The sequence below is a fragment of the Saccopteryx leptura genome, chromosome 3 (genome assembly GCF_036850995.1).
Source record: "Saccopteryx leptura isolate mSacLep1 chromosome 3, mSacLep1_pri_phased_curated, whole genome shotgun sequence".
In the NCBI taxonomy this organism is placed as follows: domain Eukaryota; kingdom Metazoa; phylum Chordata; class Mammalia; order Chiroptera; family Emballonuridae; genus Saccopteryx; species Saccopteryx leptura.
In genome coordinates this window covers 337,809,391-337,833,141 of record NC_089505.1, presented here as the reverse complement: position 1 = coordinate 337,833,141, position 23,751 = coordinate 337,809,391, and the positions used below count along the sequence as shown (strand labels likewise).

At 39.9% G+C, this 23,751-nt stretch overlaps 1 pseudogene; it reads left to right on the top strand.

Annotated features, from left to right (window-relative positions):
• Nucleotides 1–301: 301 nt before the first annotated feature.
• LOC136401807 (small nucleolar RNA U3) lies at nucleotides 302–413 on the top strand (annotated as a pseudogene).
• The last annotated feature ends 23,338 nt before the right edge of the window (nucleotides 414–23,751 follow it).

Genomic DNA, 23,751 nt, shown 5'->3' with positions numbered 1-23,751 from the left:
ATTGAAAATCACAATATTAGATTTTAAAAACTTTTAAACATCAGAAAATTTTTTATTAATGCTGATAGTTTTTCTGTTTTTTGTTGATAATTTTAAATAAATTGCTTATTGAATTTCTATCTGAGAAGGGTATCTTTTGACATTCTCAGAACTCTTGCTATTACATTAAATATTTGATGCAAACTTTTTATTAAATTAGTATCCAAGTACTAATTCAGATTCCTTGTCAGAAGACTATAATGAATTTTCCTTGGCTCTCATTTGTAAATGACTGTGGTAAAACCCAACATTCTAAATTGAAAAGACTATACTTTCAGGGATCAATTCTATAGTTTGTTACTAAATTGAAGCTATAACATAGACTATAGCATTAATAGTTACTCTAAGGAGAGATCGGTATGATCTTGGGTAAAGGAAGATATTTTAGGGAAACATGTTTAATTGAGGCCCAAAGTACATGCTAAGAAAAGGGGCATTTTAGTAAATATACTCCTCATTCCTTTCAACTACAGTCAATAAATATACTCATCACTTGGGCCATCCTGCACTCCCCTCTGGCCTTATTCTCTATTTATATTTTTATGGCAAAAATATCCATGTCCACAATATATTTTTTGTCTAAGTTTCAGAACTAAATTTCCACCTCCCCACTAGAAATTTCCACCTAGATGTAACATGGGCACCTCAAATTCAATAAGTCAGAATAAAATTCCTAGTACCTTCACCCTACAACAGGGGTCCCCAAACTACGGCCCCGCGGGCCACATGCGGCCCCCTAAGGCCATTTATCCAGCCCCCGCCGCACTTCCGGAAGGGGCATGTCTTTCATTGGTGGTCAGTGAGAGGAGCATAGTTCCCATTGAAATACTGGTCAGTTTGTCGATTTAAGTTTACTTGTTCTTTATTTTAAATATTGTATTTGTTCCCATTTTGTTTTTTTACTTTAAAATAAGATATGTGCAGTGTGCATAGGGATTTGTTCATAGTTTTTTTATAGTCCGGCCCTCCAATGGTCTGAGAGTCAGTGTATTGGTCTCTTCAAACTTGGCTAATGCTATTATTATCCACCATCATTATTAGCACATGCTAGAAATCTGGTAATTACCTCAACCCTGAATCAACAGGTTACCAAGCACTGAATTCTTCCTCCTGAATGTCTCTTGAATCTATGTCCCCTTTATTCATTGTAAAGTCACTGCCTTGGTTAAGCCCTCTCACCTGGACTACTACAGGGAGTGGTCTTCAGAAACTTTTTCACCATCTGCAGAGACAAGAGTAATATTTCTAAACTATGGCTCAGATCATCCTAAACTTTGCTTACAATGGCCCTCCACTGCCTACAGGAAGTGCAAGCTCTTTCACATGATGAACATGGCCTTTTAATTTCTGACCAGGCTGACTGCTCCAACTTCATCTCCCGATACTCTAACACTCAACAACTTGCCATTTTCCCAGTCTGTTACCCCCTTCCTGGCTTGCCTATTCTAATCCTTTCATATAACTATCCCCCTTCATTTTTTTTCAGCTGGCAAATTTCTACTCATCCTTCAAGACTTTGTTCAAGTGTCACCTCTGGGCAGGCTTCTCTGCCTAGTCCCCTTATTCCACCACATGCTCAGTTAATGACTCCTTCCCCTATGACGTCTCAGCTCATTGTTTATACCTTAATTATTCTGCTAACCTTTTGCATTAAAAGTATGTATTATTCATCAGCTTCCTCTATTAAATTAAGAACTCTTTGAAGATGGACCATGGTTTATTTGGCTTTGCATTCCTAGAACCTAGCCAAGGGCCTGGTGGAAGGCAAGTACTCCATAAACATTATTTGGGTGGGGTAAGGAGGGGGGATGAATAAATAAAATTTTTTTTAAAAGATGTGGCATTTTCAGATAGATATTGTGCTAAGTGCTTTATCTCATTTATTTCTTATAAAAACTTTATAGAGGAAGATACTACTATTAGCTTCATTTTATAGATAAGAAAACCAAGAGTTTAAATAACTTGTAAATACATAGTAAATAAGTCATGGGTGAAAGAGCCCACCCATGACTTTTGTTCCTGTAGATTCTTTCCATTCTTAATTGTGTGGAGGTATTAATGAGCAGAGAAGGGGATAAATGTCAGGAGGCATTAAGCGGGTACAATGAGGAGCAGGAATATTTGAGAGATTAGATAATGTTTCTCAATTATTAGAAACTCATTACAAATTCAATATTCTGTGAATCCCACTTAAATTTCTGGCTTCCTGGTCTTTATTTTGACTTTTTACATTTTTTATTACAACAAAATATTTGTTATTGTAGAAAAAGTGCACAAAACATATGTATGGTTTAAAAATAATGATTGTGTGTATAACCTCTACCCATGTCAGGAAGTAGAACTGCCAGGGCCTCAGAGCCTTGCTCCTCTTGTCTCTCTTCCTGGGCACTGAAGAACTGCCATCCTGACTTCTGCGATAATTGTTTCTTCGCTTTTACTTGTTGTTTTGCCATATACATAGAAATAGATCTAGTAGATATAGATATAGATACAGATATACAGACTTATAATGGTTCAATTTACAATCATTTGACTTGACAATTGTGCAAAAGTGATATACATTCAGTTGACACCATAATTTGAATTTTGAATTTTGATCTTTTCCTGAGCTGGTGATCTGTGGTATGATAGATACTCTCCCATGATCTGGGGAATAGCAATGAGCCCAGCTCCTGGTCAGCCACACAATCATGAAAATAAATAACCAATACTCTGCAATATAGTACATCATTAAAAGCAATTTCAACTATAATATTTTTAATTTATGATGGGATTATTAGGACCTAACCCCATCATAAATTGAGAAATTGAGGAGCATATCTATCTATCTATCTATCTATCTATCTATCTATCTATCTATCATCTATCTATCTATCTATCTATCTATCTATCTATCTATCTATCTATCATCTATCTATCCATTCTTCCAATAGTTTTCTATTGCTGCCATGACGAATTACTATAAATTTAGTGGCATAAAATTATCTTACAGTTCTAGGGGTCAGAGGTCTAAAATGACTCTGCAGGGCTCCTTCTAGAGACTCTAGGAGAGAATCTGTTCTCTCGCCTTCCCTACCTTTTCGAGGATGCCTACTTTCCTTGGCTTGTAGCCCTTCCTCCATCTTCAAAGCCAGCAGCACTCAATCTTCTCTACTCTCTGCCCTGTGTTCTCTTCCCTTTCTGACTCTGAGTCTCCTACCTCCCCTTGTGACTGCATTGAGCTCAACCGGATAATCCAGAATAATCTCTCCATATCAAGATTCTTATTTGCCAAGTTCCTTTAGCCTGTAAGGTAACATTCATAAATTCCAGTGATTATGTCATAAGCATCTTTGAGGAGCTATTATTTAGCTTATCACGATCCCTAAAAAATTTCCTCTAGCTATGTCTGTTTTTTGAACTTTATATATAAATATATGGAATCATATTGTATATATTCTTTTGCTCATATAATCTACTTACATTTAAAGAAATTGTATGTTGGAGTGTAAAACTACCATCTCACTTATATTTGTCTCATCTATTATACTATGTACTGCCTTTTCTTTCTTGCCTTCTTGGATTGTTCAAAAAAATTTTTTTTAATTCTTTCATTCTTTTACATCTACTGGTGTAGAAATTATATATTCACTATATTTTAGTGATTTTCCTAGAAATTAACATGCATCCTTAACTTAAAGTCTGAAATTAATCAATGCCTTTACCCTTTTCCCACATAGTTCAAAAACGCTGAAGCAGCCTGACCAGGCAGTGGTGCAGTGAATAGAGCGTCAGGCTGGGACATAGAGGACCCAGGTTCAAAACCCTGAGGTCGCCAGCTTGAGCACAAGCTCATCTGGTTTGAGCAAGACTTGAGCAAGGGGTCACTTGGTCTGCTGTAGCTTCCGGTCAAGGCACATATGAGAAAGAAATCAATGAACAACTAAGGTGCGGCAACGAAGAATTGATGCTTCTCATTTCTCTTCCTTCCTGTCTGTCTGTCCCTATCTGTCCCTCTCTCTTTCTCTGTCACAAAAAAAAATACCTTAAAGCATTTTAATTTTATGTACCCTTCCTGACATGTTATTGTTGTCAGATATTTTAATTCTATCTTGTTTTTATTATTTTTAACTTCTTCCCTTCAAGTCATTGTTATTATTGTTTTATACGGTTAGATGTATCCATATATCTTAACTTTTATTACTCTTTCTTTTTCTATCTTGGTTCTTCCTTGTAGGATCACTTTTATTCTACCCTCCCCCAAAGGGTTTTAAATGATAGTTCTTGTAGCAAACTCTTCCTGCTTTGATCTGTCTAAAAATGACTTTATTTTGACCTCATTCTTGAAAGATAGTTTTGCTGGATGTAGAATTCTAGCTTGGTAATTATTTAAATGCATTGATGGTTCCATTCCACTGACTTCTGACTTCCTTTTATCATTTCCTTTCTTACTGATGAGAATGCAGGTTTTTTTTTTCAGGTTGCCTTTGGTTCGTTCAGGTTTCACAATGATGAGTCTGGGTGTAGATTTTTCTTTTTTTCCTGCTTACTATTCTTGAATTTGTGGATTGATGTCTTTGGTCAGTTCTGAACATTCTTAGCCATTATCTCTTCAAATATTATCTTTATCCAAGCCCTTCTCTTTTTCTGAGATTCTGATTAAATGAATGCTAGATATTTTCATTCTGTTCTCCCTGTCTCTTAGCCTATCTTTTATATTTACTATATTGTTGTCTCTCTGTACTAAATGCTAAATAATTTCTTCTGATCTACATTTTAGTTTTCTGATTCTCTCTTTAGTTGTGTTTAAACTGTTTAAACATGTCTATTGAGTTTTTAATTTTGGTTATTGTATTGTTTTATTTTGAGAAGTTCTCTTTGGTTCTTTTTCAAATCTGCTAGGTTATTTATTTATTTATTTATTTATTGTATTTTTCTGAAGCTGGAAACGGGGAGAGACAGTCAGACAGACTCCCGCATGCGTCCGACCGGGATCCACCCGGCACGCCCACCAGGGGGCGACGCTCTCCCCACCAGGGGGCAATGCTCTGCCCCTCCGGGGTGTCTCTCTGTCATGATCAGAGCCACTCCAGTGCCTGGGGCAGAGGCCAAGGAGCCATCCCCAGCGCCCAGGCCATCTTTGCTCCAATGGAGCCTTAGCTGCTGGAGGGGAAGAGAGAGACAGAGAGGAAGGAGAGGGGGAGGGGTGGAGAAGCAGATGGGCACCTCTCCTGTGTGCCCTGGCCGGGAATCGAACCCGGGACCTCTGCACGCCAGGCCGACGCTCTACAACTGAGCCAACCGGCCAGGGCCTCATTTCTTTTATGTACATATATTTCCTCTTTGAATTTAGTAAGCTTAGTTGCTTTTATACACTCTAATAATTTCAAAATATTAAGTTTTTGGAGGTCTTCTTTTTCTAGTTCTCATTCTTGATGATTTATGTCATTATAGGCTAGTTTTTTTATTGTATGCTACTCATTGTTCTTGAAATTTTACTTAGAGGAATTCTTTGAAGCCTAGGATGACACTAATTTTCTCCAGAAAGAATTTTTTTGCCCCTGGTAGGCTCACAGGGGCACTTTAAACTAAATTCTAAATTTACAACTTGATAGATTTTTTTATGGTTTTATAGTTTTATTATTGTTGTTGCTTATTTATTTAATCACCAAGCAATATAGATTTAGAAGCTGTGAAAGTACAAACTCACAGCTGTAAATGATCAGTTTTTTACCATCACCACCTCTCTTGTGCAACTTTTCCTATCGTCTCCTGGGCCTCAGGGTAGATGCACATTTACTTTTTTTCACCCTCACCCTGAGGATTTGACCCACATTAATGATGAGAGGGGTGGGTTCTAGGATCTGATTCCATCCCCCTGACCTGAGAAGTCCTCAGAACCAAAAGTCAAGTTTGCCAAATTGGCAAATGTACTTAGTTCCAAAACAGCTCTAGGGTGCAACTTAAGGCCCTGGCCGGTTTGTTCAGTGGTAGAGCGCCGGTCTGGCGTGCAGAGGTCCTGGGTTCGATTCCCGGCCAGGGCACATAGGAGAAGCGCTCATCTGCTTCTCCACCCCTCCCCCTCTCCTTCCTCTCCGTCTCTCTCTTCCCCTCCCACAACCGAGGCTCCATTGGAGCAAAGATGGCCCGGGCGCTGGGGATGGCTCCTTGGCCTCTGCCCCAGGAGCTAGAGTGGCTCTGGTCACGACAGAGCGACGCCCTGGAGGGGCAGAGCATCGCCCCCTGGTGGGCGTGCCAGGTGGATCCCGGTCAGGCGCATGCGGGAGTCTGTCTGACCGTCTCTCCCCGTTCCTAGCTTCAGAAAAATACAAAAAAAAAAAAAAAAAAAAGGGTGCAACTTAACTTTCAGAGATCTTGTTATTCCTTTGATGTTGGGCTTTCATTTCTTACTATCTTGCCAGGTCTTTTATGCTTTTAAGAAGTTAAAAAAATTTTTAGTCAGGCCTGACCAGTGGTGGCGCAGTAGATGGAGCATTGACCTAGGACAGTAGTCATCAAACTCATCAGTCAACAGAGCCAAATATCAACAGTACAACAATTGAAATTTCTTTTGAGAGCCAAATTTTTTAAACTTAAACTATAAAAGTAGGTACATTGTTATTCACTTAATTAGGGTACTCCTAAACTGGCCTTTTCTAAAAACGTCCTCAGTCTGATTGAGGTACATTCGCTGAGGTCGACCCCTTCCAACTCTCCCACCCACACTCGTCTTGTATACTTGTTTTGTCTATCTCCTTTTGTTCATCCTCTCTATATGTCCACACCTTCTCAACATACCTTTCTCAATCCTCGACACTACATCTTCTTTCACTCCACAAATGCTTCCTAAAATTAATTTAATAAACTTTACTTAAAGTTTTAAGTCTTAGTTAAACTATAGGTAAGTTGAATAAAACTTGATATATATATATTAATAACGATATTATTTGATAAAATTAAATTGTAAGGTATACATAAAATTAAATCATGACAATGACTGACAAACACTAATGTGAACAATGGCCTTGCATCTCCTTGGAAAGCTTGGGTAAGTCAGGTTTGGATGTTGTTGTTTTTAATTTTAGGCATGATTCCAGGTTCTTATCAATAAGACGACTTCTCAATTTACTCTTGATAAGATTCATGCTTGAAAATGATTGTTGCATGAATATGTAGACCTGAATAAGAACAGCAAACGCTAGTTTTTTCAGCTGATCATATGAGTCAGGAATACTATTCCAGGTGTTAAAAATCAACATATCTTTCTTCTCCAGGTCTTTCAAAGCAGACCACTTGTGCTGTGAAACTAAGTTCACATTTGTTTTTCTCCAATATTTCTATATCAGCACAAAGACGTTCAAATTTCAATCTCCACAATTCTTTGTTTTTTTTTATTATTTTTTTATTTTTATAATAATTTTATTTTTTTTAATGGGGCAACATCAATAAATCAGGATACATATATTCAAAGATAATATATCCAGGTTATCTTGTCGTTCAATTATATTGCATACCCATCACCCAAAGTCAGGTTGTCCTCTGTCACCTTCTATCTAGTTTTCTTTGTGCCCCTCCCCCTCCCCCTTTCCCTCTCCCTTTCCCCCCTCCCCCTCTAACCACCACACTCTTATCAATGTCTTTTAGTCTCACTTTTATGTCCCACCTATGTATGGAATAATGCAGTTCCTGGTTTTTTCTGATTTACTTATTTCACTTCGTATCATGTTATCAAGATCCCACCATTTTGCTGTAAATGATCCGATGTCATCATTTCTTATGGCTGAGTAGTATTCCATAGTGTTATGTGCCACATCTTCTTTATCCAGTCATCTATTGACGGGCTTTTTGGTTGTTTCCATGTCCTGGCCACTGTGAACAATGCTGCAATGAACATGGGGCTGCATGTGTCTTTACGTATCAATGTTTCTGAGTTTTTGGGGTATATACCCAGTAGAGGGATTGCTGGGTCATAAGGTAGTTCTATTCTTTTGTTTCTTAAATCCAGCAATTGCATTTCAAAGTTGCCAATGTCAATATTAAAGGGAGAAAAATTTAATTCTATTACAGTAGCATTAAGAGGTTTTTTAACCAAGGCTAAAGTCACTTTGCTGTTTCTGAATTCCTGAAACTTGTTGAGAAAAGCTTCCCTCATATTTAAAAGTGTTGTGTGTTTTTTTTCTGTTTTTTTTTTTTTTTCATTTTTCCGAAGCTGGAAACGGGGAGGCAGTCAGACAGACTCCCGCATGCGCCCGACCGGGATTCACCCGGCATGCCCACCAGGGAGCGATGTTCTGCCCCTCTGGGGCGTCATCTGTTGCATCCAAAGCCATTCTAGCGCCCGAGGCAGAGGCCACAGAGCCATCCCCAGTGCTCGGGCCATCTTTGCTCCAATGGAGCCTCGGCTGCGGGAGGGGAAGAGAGAGACAGAGAGGAAAGAAGGGGGAGGGGGGGAGAAGCAAATGGGCGCTTCTCCTGTGTGCCCTGGCCGGGATTCGAACCCGGGACTCCTGCATGCCAGGCTGATGCTCTACCACTGAGCCAACCGGCCAGGGCCTAAAAGTATTGTTTTGAAATAGCAAATGTCAATATCAGAATTATTTTCTTGGCGATGTTTCAACAGGCTTGGAAAGTGAATCGAAGTTTCTCTTTCAAAATCTTGAGCAAAAAGAGATCATTTTTTTCGAATGAAATAACTTCTTCTAACATCGAAAAAAATGTGTTTCCTTTCCCCTGTAGTTTACAATTAAGCTGATTTAGATGAGACGTAACGTCTACCATGAAATAAAATTTTTGGATCCACTGATCATTTGTTAGTTCTGGATAGTGAACACCCTCTCAAGGAGAAATGCTTTAATTTCTGTTAATAAGGAAGCAAAACGTTTCAAAACGTTTCTTCTTGATAACTAATGTACCTTGTTATGCAGCAGAAGATCTGCATACTCTCCATTTCAACTAAAAATTCTTTAAGTTGCCGATGATTAAGAGCTTTAGCTATAATGGAGTTGATCATCTTAATTACCAATTCCATAACTTTGCAAATTTCTTCCGGAAATGTCTGTGCACAAAACGCTTCTTGATGAATGATGCAATGGTAAGTATCTTGTGATTAATTTTTTCTTTCAAAATAGCAACAAACCCTTTTCTTACGCTGGTCATACTTTTCACCCTGTCTGTTGAAACTGAGACAATTTTATTGAGTGGAATATGATGTTTTTCCAAACACTCAGTTATAGCATTTGCTATATCCTCTCCACATGTTTGACCTTTGAGTGGCAATAATCCTAAAAGTTTTTCTTTAGGACCTGTAGATGAAATAAATCATTCAAAAAGTGAAACTTGTGCTGTATCATTTATGTCACAAGACTCGTCAACTGCTATTGATAAAGCTGAAACCAATTTAAGATCTTCGACTTGCTGGCTGGTTATAGCCGAAGACATTTTGGCTGTTCTTTCACTGTTTTAGCAGACAATGGTAACTTTTTTTTTTTTTTTTTATACAGAGAGAGAGAGTCAGAGAGAGGGATAGATAAGGACAGACTGACAGGAACAGAGAGATGAGAAGCATCAATCATTAGTTTTTCGTTGTGACACCTTAGTTGTTCATTGATTGCTTTCTCATATGTGCCTTGACCGTGGGGCCACAGCAGACTGAGTAACCCCTTGCTCAACCCAGTGACCTTGGTTCCAAGCTGGTGAGCTTTTGCTCAAACCAGATGAGCCCGCACTCAAGCTGGCAACCTCGGGGTCTAGAACCTGGGTCCTCTGCATACTGGTCTGACGCTCTATCCACTGCACCACCGCCTGGTCAGGCCAATGGTAACTCTTTAATTGTTTTTTAGAATATCTGCTTTGTTCTTAAAATCCTGAAATAGCTCTTCGGATGCATTTATAAAACAACTTTTTATGTATTTGCCATCTGTATATGGTTTTCCTCTCTTAGCAATTTCTTGACTAACCACAAAACTTGCAATATTAACATTGTTGGAAGATTGCATCCAGTAATTAAATACAAAACTTGATTTTTCTTGACTCTTCCAAAGTTACTCAACTGCTTTCTTCCTTGCATCACCGACAGGATATTTTGTACTAAATGACACATGTTTAGTTGTAGAGTGTCTCTCCAAATGTGATTTCTTGTTATGCGCCAATTTTTCCTGACAAATAAGACAGGTCGGAAGGCCATTTAAGTTTTGAGTAAACGCAAAAGTCTCGGTCCATTCAACTTTAAATTCACGGTTTTCATCTTCCGTTTTTCTTTGCTTCTTCTTTGTAGCCACGTCAGACAGGGCACCTAAAAAATGTTTTATTTTATAATAATAAAGCCACCAACACAAAATAATTACAATTATTAAATTGATGACAAAAATACCTGTAGGATTTGCAGCTGGTTGGAAAAATCCAGGTAACTTTATGCTTCAAGTAAGAACTTTTGTCACCCACGCACGATTTGTGGACACGAGTAGCACTAACCACTGCACAATGAGACTGCTGACTGACTGGCTCACTCAACTCGTACATGAATTGCACTCGCCTCCCCTGCACTGCGTATCCTTGGCCCGCCTGCACTGTGTCTCCCATTGCCCAACTCACCGACACCCACGTGTATACCTGTGTGCCCGCACGTGGAATTTTGTGGAAGAGCCACACTCGAGGGGCCAAAGAGCCACACGTGGCTCACGAGCCACAGTTTGCTGACCACTGACCTAAGACACTAAAGTGCCATGTTCAAAACCCCAAGGTCACCTGCTTGAGAGCAGGCTTATCTGGCTTGAGTGCAGGCTTACCGCCTTGAGTGTGGGGTCACCAGCTTGAGTGTGGAATCATCGACATGATCCCATGGTCTCTGGTTTGAACCCAAGGTCACTGGCTTGAGCCCAAGGTCACTCGTTTGGGCAAGGGGTCACTAGCTTGGCTTGAGTCCCACATCAAGGCACCTATAAGAAGCTAAGATACCGCAACTCTGAGTTGATGCTTCTCATCTCTCTCCCATTCTGTCTGTCTGTCTGTCTCTCTCTCTCTGTGTCTCTCTCATGAAAAAAAAAGAAAAAATGTTAGTCAGCATTTTTGGTTGTTTCTAGTGGAAGGTTGGACTGATCCCTATCCTGTTGGATTACTGGAAATGAACATTCTCCCCTGATCTTCCCAGCTTTGGTTAAACTGCACCCTTGGAAACTAAAAAACCAACATGATCTGTTTGCTCTGAGCAAGTCAGCACATGGAAAAGTAAGTATACATTTTTAAAGTCTTCAAGATATGTTCCCTTAAGTAGACTACAAAAATTAATTGCATACAACTCTTTAGAAATATAGCTGAATTTTTCAAGGAAGTGTTTTTCAAAAAATGTAATTTTCTAACCACTACTAAATTATTTTAAAATTGCAGCACATTATCCAGAAATTACTTTTCCAACAAACTCAACTACCCACAAATGCAAGAGTAAGTATAAAATGACTCTACATAGTCTAACTAGATGGCAAAAGTTGCTCACCTAAGTTAATGTACTTTGTTCATCAGGAGATCCCTAGGCCTCGTTCAGAGCTTATTAACTGCTATTTCATACACAAGTCAGAGAAATCTCATTCTCTGGTTTCTAGTCCATAAACCTAAAACTATACAAGTTCTAAAAACTATAACTTGAAAGACAACATGCATGTTGAAAGGTAGTTTCATTATAAGAGCCAGGAATGGTGTCTGACAGCTCCACAAAGAGAGAGCAGATTTTTTTAGGTAAAAATCTGCCTAAAAACTCCAGAGGCACATGGAGCCGTTTAGCCCGATGCACTACCTACCGCTCATGGTAGGCTCGCTGCTCTCTCCGTGAGCAAACAGCTGTGCTCTTGGTACTGCTCTTGGAGCAGCTTCAAACCAGTGAGGCTGCTTCTGAAGGCAGCGGTCTGTAAGCCCATCAAGCATTGTCTGTATTTATAAGTAATTAAATTTAATCATCAATTTATGGTAAAAAAAAATTTTTTTTTTCTGATTTAGAGACTCTCACTTGCTAACAAGATCCAATAAATAAACATTTCTGTATTATAGTCTCTTAACACTCAATGTCCTTCTGAGAGTGACTACAGAAAATTCAGAGTTTATGAATGTCCTAAATTAAGGTGATCAACTTTTTTACAAGGAAAAGGACAAAAATAAATTGAAGAAAACAATATTGAAAATAAAAGAAACATTTTATTCATTGCAACAATAATACACTATAATATGATAAATGTATAATAAAATCATTTGTAATATTTTATATTGTAATTATGCTTACATGCCTATTACTTTTTAATAATAATTGTAAGGAAAGAGTACTCATTTAGATACAAATACGTCACATCACATGCAATGGATCGACTCTGCATCGATTGAATACAGACATTTACAGATTAGTCTTCCAATATCAAAAAGGAGGACATGTAGGAGGACACTTTTCGAGGGAGGACAGAACTGACAAAAGAAGGACTGTCCTCCCTAAAGGAGGACGATTGGCCCCCTTACCTAAATACACCTTTAAGTCTTCTAGTTTTCAGCCTAGGACTTCAAATAGAAACTTAAGAGAAAACAGCCAGACTGGCCACATGTGAGAGTCAGAAGGGTCTGGCTGTACTTCAGAGCAGCCTACTTTGGACAAGTTGTGCAGGTCCATGAAAGAGAACTTTTATCAGTGTCGATGGACATGTCAAGATTGCTAAGTGATAGCTAATAATCGGGGCTCCCAGGGTGCATGGGGAAGGAGATGTAAAGGGAGTGGGAAGAAAGAAAATGCTCCCCAGACGAGGCCTGCTTTTATTTATCTCCCTTTCAGGTCAAATAATGCCATCCTGCCTCTTGAAGTATGTGAGAAGCCAGGACTCTTAACTTACACATTGATTTTGGACCCAGCTGAAATGTAGGCCCTGTTTCTGTGGCATTAGAATCATTACTTGAAAGGTTTCAGACTTTGCTAATCTCATGAGATGAGATGATGAGTTTTAGCATCAGTCTCATTATTATATTGTCAGGACCCTTCTAGAGTCTTAAAAGCAGGAAAAACCCAGACATTGGCTTCTTGGGAGATGCTGGCTATGTCATAGCCTCCACTGTCCTTCCCTGCATTTGTCCTGTAGTATTTATCATACCAACTTGACTCTTTAAATATTGTTTTATATTTGTAATATTTTTCTTTTTTTATTCCCCAGATGGAGTCAAAAACTGACCTGAAGGAGAAAAGGGCTTTCATTTTGAATTGTAAAAGAAGTTTTATTTTGCAAGCCAATTCTGGTTAATTTGATGTTTTGAAGAAGACCGAAGCTGTTTCTAGGCTCTGGAGGAAAATGCTCTAAAATCCACTAATGATGTCTGTGCAGCACAGGAGAGGGCGGGCCGCAGGCCTGTCCAATATTTGTTATCCTGGGCTAGTGCAACAAATATTGATTGAAAACCTATTATATACCAAGTAGTGCATAACGTGCAGTCTTTTTGTTTGTTTGTGATTTCTTAAAGGCATCCTAAGAAGTGGCCCATATAGTTCTTCTCCCTGTCATCCACAGCCTTCATCTTGTTGGTAATGAATCCTGGCTGAATGTCATATGGTTATAGGTTACTGTCCTGTACATCTGAAGGAGCCAAGGTAGGGATTCACAGTGAGTACTCCAGGAGATCCACATCCTAAAAAGGACAGGAATGGCCTATAACCAGAGCAATTATTTTGTTGAAGTGGTTTGTTTTTTTTGTTGTTATTGTTGTTTTTTACAGAGACAGAGAGAGAGTCAGAGAGAGGGATAGACAGGAACAGACAGACAGGAACGGAGAGATGAGAAGCATCAATCATTAGTTTCTCATTGCGACACCTTAGTTGTTCATTGATTGCTTTCTCATATGTGCCTTGACCACGAGCCTTCAGCAGACCGAGTAACCCCTTGCTGGAGCCAGCGACCTTGGGTCCAAGCTGGTGAGCTTTGCTCAAACCAGATGAACCTGCGCTCAAGCTGGTGACCTCGGGGTCTTGAACCTGGGTCCTTCTACATCCCAGTTCGACGCTCTGTCCACTGCGCCACCACCTGGTCAGGCAAGAGAGCAATTATTTTGAAAAGGTATAGCTTTGTGAGTAGTGTCAGGAAGGCCAAAACCTAGAATAATCTGAGGTTTGTGAAATGCTCAACAAAAAGACTTTTACAAGCTATGTTTGGACTATAAATACCAATCAGGTAGGACTAAGATATATTTCTTGGGAGAGATATGTAATGCTAACAGATTATAAGAAAAAAAAATCACCAAATTATTTCCAATTACTTTCCTCCATTTAGGGTGTTTCTCACAGGGTGGTACATCAGAATCATCCAAAATGTTTGCTGAAATGCATACTCCTAGGCCCCACCTCAAATTTACTAAGCCTAAATCTCTGAGAGAAGGTTGGGAATGTGCATTTTTAACAGCCTCAGCCTCCTCTAAGAGATGCCGATGTGCTCTAGAGATACTAAACCACTACTCTTACAGACAACAATAGCTATGGGGAAATGAAGCCTGAGATAAATGAGGAGGTGGTGAGAGAGTACCAGCTGCTTCAAATGAGTTTAATTCTGTAAAACCTATCAAATACATCTAGGAAAATGAAATAACTTGCAAATGTGATCATATAAACATCAACATTAATCTTTAAGAAACCATGGAGAACGGCAGAAGTGCTTGAAGCTTAGAGATAGGCAAATATTGTTTGCCATTTCATGGCAGAAAGAGGGATTCAAAAAAATATAAAACGGGCCCTGACTGATTGGCTAAGTGGATAGAGTGTTGGCCTGGCATGTGGACATCCCGGACACTCATGAGAAGCAACCATCTGCTTCTTTTTCCCTCCCTCTCCCCCTTCTCTCTCTTTTCTACTCTTATAGCCAGTGGCTTGATTGGGTCAAGCGTCAACCCCTGGCATGAAGAATAGCTCAGTTGACTCAAATAGTGGCCCCAGAAGGGGGTTGCTGGTTGGATTCTGGTTGGGGCATATGTGGGAGTCTATTTTAATCTCCTCTCCTCTCACTTAAAAAAAAAAAAAAAATATATATATATATATATATATACACACACACACACACACACACATATATGTATGTATGTGTGTGTATACACACACACACACACACACACACACACAAACACACAGTGTGTCCATAAAGTCATGGTACACTTTTGACCGGTCACAGGAAAGCAACAAAAGATGATAGAAGTGTGAAATCTGCACCAAATAAAAAGAAAACCCTCCCAGTTTCTGTAGGATAATGTGGCAGCATGTGTGCATGTGCACATGATGACATAACACCGTGTATACAGCGGAGCAGCCCACAGCCATGCCAGTCGAGATGTGGACGGTACAGTGGGAAGTTCAGTGTGTTCTGTGGCTCGCTAAATTCGAATTCGTGACCAAAGTGCAACGTAAATATCAGCACGTTTATAACGAAGCACCACCACATAGGAATAACATTACTCGGTGGGATAAGCAGTTGAAGGAAACCAGCAGTTTGGTGGAGAAACCCTGTTCTGGTAGGTCATCAGTCAGTGACGAGTCTGTAGGGGCTATACAGGATAGCTACCTAAGGAGCCCTAAAAAATCTGTGTGTGAGCCCACATTGAACTGCACTGAATAGGTATGAAACTAGGAGAGTTTTTCTTTTATTTGGTGCAGGTTTCACATTTCTATTATCTTTTGTTGCTTTCCTGTGACTGGTCAAAAGTGTACCATGACTTTACAGACACACTGTAGATAGATAGATAGATAGATAGATAGATAGATAGATAGATAGATAGATAGATAGATAAATAGATAGATATAGATAGATATTTAACTCACACATATATATGTAACTGTTGGTTTTATGTGGATTCCTAGCAAAACTTGAAAAGGATTAACAAACAGTGTTTGTAAGCACATAAAAATGGAGTGTTGATCATTAAGAGTTAGCTTGGGGGATGCATTCGGGCAACACTAGAATCTATGTAAACACAATAAATTAAAATCAATAAAAAAAATAGTTAGCTTGGAGTTACCACAAATAAATCTGTATGTATCATTCATTTTAAGCTGCACCAATCCCTTGTTGAAAATACTCAAGTTATAAATTATAAATAAGAAATTCCATATACTAAACTAAACTCAATTCTTCTTCTTCCTCCTCTGCCTCCCCCTCTCCTCCTCTTCCCCTCCTTCACCCTCTTCCCTTTTCCTCCTCCTCCTTCTTCTTCTCTGCTAGAACAGTAGGTGAGGAATTTAGCTTAAGTTGGGTTGTTACGCATTTGACAAAATGTCTCATGGGAGGCATTGGGCGAGATGAAGAAATCTGAGAAACTTGATAAGATTAATATTTATTAAGAACTTACTATATGTCAGTGTTAAGCCTAATCCAGAGATACTCGAAACATTGAAGACGCAAACAAAGTCCGTCGATTACACACCAAAGCTTTATTGTCTAGCTTGGCCAAGCGGCTGCAGCAACGACAGAAATCTGAGGGAGAGCGCTCTGGCCCTTTGTTCTACCTAGTTTTTATAGTTTTGTATGTGGGAAGTACAGAAGCAAAAATTGCAATTAGGTGCCTTTTACCACTATTGGTTATAGTCATATGTCCTTTAACATGATAGGACTATGTTCAATTTGCAAGCCATACATCATTTTGGAGAAAACAAAATTTACAAGTCAACACAATGGTAGAAAGATGTCTCTTTACATATTAAAAGGCATTCCTATATTCTCTAATGTTTATCCGCCATCTCTGTCCAAAGTCACACACATTAACCACATGCATTCACATAGGAGAGGTAGTTTCCATGGGGACAAATACCCGCAAATGGCTCATTGCTATAAGAAAAGGTTTATTTTGGCTTTTCTCTTCCTGCACCTGGCTAGCCATTCACTCCTTTCCCCATAGGTGTGGTGGAATGTCTGGGAATCCATGTTTTCCTTCCCTTTGCATTTACAATACAATGCCAAGGGCCATCCTGGTTTTATGCCAATCACACAGTACAGAGACTATTCTCACAATTTCTCTGTGCACCTTAACCCAAATTAATAAAATGTTCTTCAAGCCTCTTAAAATATTAATATTAATTCTGCAGCTTTTGGTACTTTACAACACCTGCGGCTAAAGTGGCACAGTGGCTCCTCATCAGGAAATGTGCTGTTTTGTGAGTACTAATTCATTTAATCCTTGACCCATCCTTATAAAGTAAAAACTATCCCATTTTCTCAGTAAGTAAACTAAGCAAAGATTCATGAGGGGACTTACCCAGGGTCATATAGCTAAGATATGGTGGAGCTAGGGTTTGAGTGGTCTGCTCTGAGATCAAAGCTTGGGTGCCTAATAGCTGCACTATATTCCAGGTAAATGGAATCACAACTGAGTAAAATGCTGTCCAGACAGAGTTGATCTGTAGACTCATGCCAACCTGGGGGACTCACTAATGGCTGCATGTGTTGTAAAGTAACGTTTCACTGGGTTTATGTAGAGACACCAAGTCCAAATGAATTTTAAGGAATTTTATTAAAAGGAGGAGATTTAATAATATGCTGGCCACATATGACTAACACGGGGCATAGCTGACCCAAATCGTGCCGACTACAACCATGAGGCAGGTTATATACCTTTGATCACACACAGGTTGGCAGGAAAAGGAGGAGGGGGAGAGATGACACAATTCATTAGCAAGCTTCTAACATTAGTCTATAGGATTTATAAAAATATCTCTACACATTAAAACTTACAAGGTAATACAATAGCGAAAAATATTGTTCTACATATAAAAAGATATTCCTAAATTTTCTAGTGTTCATTTGCCATTCCTTTGTTTAGAGGTATATACATTGATTACACGTTTTCAGGAGGGGAGGGGGAGTCTACATGACATCAGGGAATAAGCATCCGCGAATGGCCCATCAAAGAAGGAAAGAGAGGACAGGAAAAGGGCGTGCCTTTCTCTCCCCTCCCCCCTCACCTGGCTAGGTGTTTACCCTGTTTCTCCCAGAGGTGGGGGGAGGGGGAATCTAAGTCTCCCCAGCACAAAATCTCTTTACAATACAATGTTGTTGTCTATCCTGAGTTGGTGCAAATCACACACAAATATAAAAATTATGTTTACAAAATCTCTCTGTACGCCTAGCCTAAATTATAAAATGCCCTTTAAGCTTCCTAGTAAAAGGGGTTTCCTACACAGTATGTCTCTACAAGCCAGAAAACTTCCACATTCCTCTCCTAAAATATTAATATTAATTTTTCCATTCTTTGGAACCTTACTACACATTAGTCCACAAAATCGTCCCAAAGGTGCTCCACATTTTTATTAATGACTTTGATAGAGGTATGGAAGTTGGGTTTATCAAATTTATAGATGGAAGAAAGCTAAAGGGAAGAATAATTAACATGATAAATGAGAGAATCATGATTCAGAATGATCTTGGCAGATGGGAATAACAGGCCAGAATGCACAGATGAAATTTAATAAGGAGAGCGTTGGCCTAGCGTGCGGAGGACCGGGGTTCGATTCCGGCCAGGGCACACAGGAGAAGCGCCCATTTGCTTCTCCACCCCTCCGCCGCGCTTTCCTCTCTGTCTCTCTCTTCCCCTCCTGCAGCCAAGGCTCCATTGGAGCAAAGATGGCCCGGGCGCTGGGGATGGCTCTGTGGCCTCTGCCTCAGGCGCTAGAGTGGCTCTGGTCGCAACATGGCGACGCCCAGGATGGGCAGAGCATCGCCCCCTGGTGGGCAGAGCGTCGCCCTATGGTGGGCGTGCCGGGTGGATCCCGGTCGGGCGCATGCGGGAGTCTGTCTGACTGTCTCTCCCTGTTTCCAGCTTCAGAAAAATGAAAAGAAAAAAAAAAAAAAGAAATTTAATAAGGACCATGGTAAAATTCTATACCCTGGTTTCAAAAGTAAGCACAGTTAGGAACACACAGCTAAAGAGCCTAAGAAAAAAAAATGTAGAAACCTAGGAGATTAATTAGAACTTTGATAGAATCGGTCTCCTATAGATTGAGTTCAAAATAAAAAAGTGCCGCAACAACACAGTGACTTCATGTACCTCTCTGTGTAACTGGCTCCCTGGCCCATACCACTCCAGATCTGAAGCTACCATATTGCATCAGGTCTAAGATGCCATTGATTGCAAGATGCACCAGTGTCTCAGCACCACTGAGGAAGGGGAGGGGATGCCATCAATTAAACTAGGACACAATGCTGTCACATCACTTCGTTAGCATTTTTAGTTTATAACGATTGAAAGAACTTTTAAAACATTAATAGCAATTTGAGAAAGGCACAGTGATTGTTGCAGCTCCTGACTCACGGCTGTCAGCTCTTGCCCAGGAACAGGTTGGTCAGGAAGTTTGTAAGGATATGGGCAAGATACCTATGCAGCCAGAGGGAGCAATTCACAGAAGAGAGCCACACTAACCAGCTTTACGGGTAAAACCCCTGGAGAAGGTGCGGGTTGACTTGATTAGAGGCACAAAGGAAAAGAATTTCAAAGTGAAAGTTCTCAGGATCAATATGAGAAAAACTCCTTGGGTTGAATGTTCTAAAATTTGGGATGGTTTCCAACAATGATCATTGATTTGCACCGTTCGTACAAGATTACGTAGATTACGTCTATGAATACAGAGCCAGGAGTAGAGACTGACGTTGCCATTTCTGACACTTAACTATTTTAATTAACTCAATTTCTAACAAAATGTTTAATAGACGTTAATTTTATCACATATCAAGTATGCATAAGCTTTGTGAGTAAGAAAGGTCAAAATCCAGAATAATCTGAGGTTTGTGAAATGCTCAACAAAAAGTCTTTTACAAGCTATGTTTGGACCATAAAGACCAATCAGGTAGGACTAAGATACATTTCTTGGGAGAGATATGTAATGCTAACAGATTATAAGAAAAAAATATCGCCAATTTATTTCTCATTATTTTCTTCCATTTAAGGTGTTTCTCACAGGGTGTTATATCAGAAGCACCTGGAGTGTTTGTTGAAATGTATACTCCCAGGCCCCATCTCAAATTTACTAAGCCTAAATCTCTGAGAGAAGGCTGGGAATGTGCATTTTAATAACCTCAGCCTCCTCTAAGAGATGCTGATAAATAAAAGAGAAATAAATAGGTTAAAGTATTCCCCAAACTTCTTATTCAGAATTCAGTTTTAGAAAGTGTGTTTCACTTCAGAATTGGCTATATATGTTCTATTTTTTCCAAATACAATCATCTTCCAGAAATGTCAGTTATGCAATTATTTTTTAAAACAATTCTTCCAATGATTTTCTTCTAAGCAGGTGACTCCATTCCCCTCCCCCCATCCAAAAGTTCTGATGCAGGTTCTTTTTTTTACCTTTTCTGGTGTCAAAGAAGGTTTCAGAAAATAACTAAGATAAATATTGCCTCCTCAAATGGTCCTTACATTATTTGCTGAATGAAACATTGATGGATGTCATTGTCCCTGTGCCATCAGAAATATAAAGCAAGCCTGACCGGTGGTGGGATCATGGTCACTGGCTTGAGCCCAAGGTTTCTGGCTTGAGCAAGGGGTTACTGGCTCAGCTAGAGTCCCTCAGTCAAGGCACGTATGAGAAGCAATCAATGAACAACTAAGGTGGCACAACTATGAGTTGATGCTTATCTCTCTCCCTTCCTATCTCTCTCTCTCTCTCTCTCTCTCTCTCTCTCTCTTTCTCTCATGCTCTCATAAAAATAAGAAAAATAAAGCAAGTTGGCACATGTGCAGGCAGCTACTGCTACATCTTTTCTGTCAAATGGCCAACAACAATTATGAGACACCATCAATTAGAACAAGCATCCTCATTTCAGAGATGTTAAATTGAAAAGGTATGTTCTAAGAATCCAAACATTCTTTGTAATTATGCTCTACTTGCATGTTAAACCCTATCCAAACTTTGGGATCTATGCTGTCCCATGACAAGGGAACTTCAAGAGATTCATACATTCAAGGATTTAATAGTTACAGTCCTATCTACTCTGGTCTAACTAAATCTAATCATCCACGATTTTGCTGAGAGAACCATTTGAATCCTTGGTTTCCAGGTGGGGTGTGAGTTAGTTCCTGAGCTGGAGAGTGGCTTTGGCTAACTGACATCCAGCAACTCCACCTCAATGTGTCATCTAGTTCCCACACCTCATGGCATGGGCAGGAGTCATCGCATACTCAATAACAATCTTTTCTGAAATGCGTGGTCATTAATTTGGGGATTTCCAAACAACATAAGATGCCTTTTTGTATAGTGAAGAGCATAAAAATTGAACTCAGGCCGACTTGGTTTCCATTCTGACACTTACTAGATGCATGATCTTGGCTGAGTTTGCCTTGCTAAGCTTCAATGTCCTCATCAGTAAAATAGAGGTTGCCATAATTATTGCTATCAAGTAAGATAATGTATATAAAATGCTGAACATCATGCCTGGCACATATAGTAAATGAACAATAAGTGGTCCACCAGAATAGATTTCAGATGGTTTAAAGCTTTAAATGTAAGAAGCGAAATAACAAAAATAGTTGAAGATGGCCCTGGCCAGTGGTTCAGTGGATAGAGCATGGGTCTAGCGTATGGACATCCTGGGTTCAATTTCTGGCCAGAGCACACAGGAGAAGCAACCATCTGCTGCTCCCCCTTCCCCTCTCCCCCTTCTCTCTTTCTTCCTTTCCCACAGCTAGTGGCTTGATTGGTTCAAGCACAGCCCTAGGGCTGTGGATAGCTTTGTTGGTCAAGCACGTCTGCCTCAGGTGCTAAAAAGAGGTCAGTACTGAAGTATCGGACCTAGACAGGGGTTGCCAGGTGGATCTTGGTAGGGGTGCATGTGGGAGTCTGTCTCACCATCTCCCCTCCGCTCACCTAAAAAAAAAATTTTTTTTTCAAAAATAGTTGCAGATAACATGGGAAATTATTTTTATAATAGCAGAATGGAGAAGGCTTTTCTAAATAAAGAAAAGACGCCTGAAATGAAAAGACTGATACATTTAACTACTTAAAAAATTAAACTTTTCTATATATTAATAGAAAAAAAATAAACGGACAAATGACAGACTGGAAAAAAAGTAGTTGTATCATATAACACAAAGGGGTATTTTCCTTAATATATAAAGATCTTCTAGAAATCAACAAGGAAAAGAACATTAAACTATTAGAAAGTTTTGCAAGGAATATGTAAAAAATATATAAATTGTTCTTAAATATATGAAAAGATGTGTAACCTCTTTCATAAGAAAAGAAGTAGACAAGTCAAAACTACAGCCACTCCCTGGTTTCTGTACCCTCCCTCTGACACTGTGCCTTACCCACCTGCCAGGACCTCTGCTCACTGACAAGTGCAGGACTTTCTTCACCTTGGACTCCCTCTCCTGCCTCCTTCTAGGACCCCACTGACTGTAAGCTCCTTGAGGGAGGAGCCCCTCCCCTATCCCCAGAACTTCCCCTAACTTCCAGGTTCTGAAGATTCCAGGCTGGCTCCCTACAGTGAGCACTGAACTTCGACTAGGAAGAGTTTTAAAACATGTTTTGTTTTTATATAGTATTGAGTCCGTATCCAGGAAGCAATAATCTGGAATGTTCTGTACCAATCAAACCACTGTAGACTAAAATGTTCTGTTCTTAGATAAAGGCAGTGCATTCAACTGAGGGCAGCCAGTAGGGTGACAGGTATTGAAACCATGTCATTCAGGAAATAGCTGAAGGAATTGAGGATGTTGGGGTTTGAAGGAAACTTGCTAAAAGCGAACACAGTTGTCCTCAAACAGGTGAAAGGCTATCTGTTTTCGGAGAGTGGGTCAGGCTTGCTGGGCGCAGCAACCGAGAGCAGAACTTGGAAGGAAGGGTACAAGCTGCTGGGAGAAGATCTGATAAACTTCGGAATAATCCGAGTTTGTTAAAAATGGAAAGAGTGCCTTTTAAGGGAACGACCTTTTTGTAGCTGCACATATTCAAGCAAACAGTGGATTACAGACTTTGAGGGAGAAATGCTTCTCAGAGACGTTACCACTGGCCAACCTAAAATCTCACTCTCTCTTTATTCTCTCTCTCTCTCACCATATACCAACACCTAACATCCCACATATTTTACTTTATCTTGTTCATTGTCAACTTCTCTCAACTGAATGGCACCTCCTGGAGACGAGGGACCACCTGCTCTGTTTGTTGCTGTACCCACGGCTTAGGACAGGCTTGCCATAGAGCAGGCATTCACTGCTGAATGAATGAATGAATGAATGAATGAATGGTCAGGGATCATAGTAGAAGGAAACTGCCTGGGGCAGTTAGGGGTCTGGTTATCTCTGGGCACTTTCCAGCTCAGGAATTTTAAGATTTTATAAGCCCTATAAAGTGTCCCTCATGGTTCCTGACATTTGGAGCTACCAGTGGCTGGAGAGGCATGTGACTGGGAGGACCAACGAGGCCATGCGTGCACATTCCCAAATAGGTGCAGAATGCATGTGGCAGTGCAGAGCAGGGACTGACGCGTGGCGACTAGGGGAGGCGAGAGGGGCAGACCAGTGAGGAGGAGTGATCTGAAACATGAGCTGTACAGGAGGGCATAGATTTTAGGTGGGAATCTCAGTCTTTGAGCAAGTTACTTAATGTCTCTGAGACTCAATTTCCTCATTTACAAAAGCCTTGCATAATATTGTGAAAATGAAATGTGAATCACTAGGCCCAGGGCCAATCGCAGAAGGTGGTTGTTCAGAAAGTGCTTGCTTTCCTTATGGTGACTGTTACTGTGCTAGCTGAGT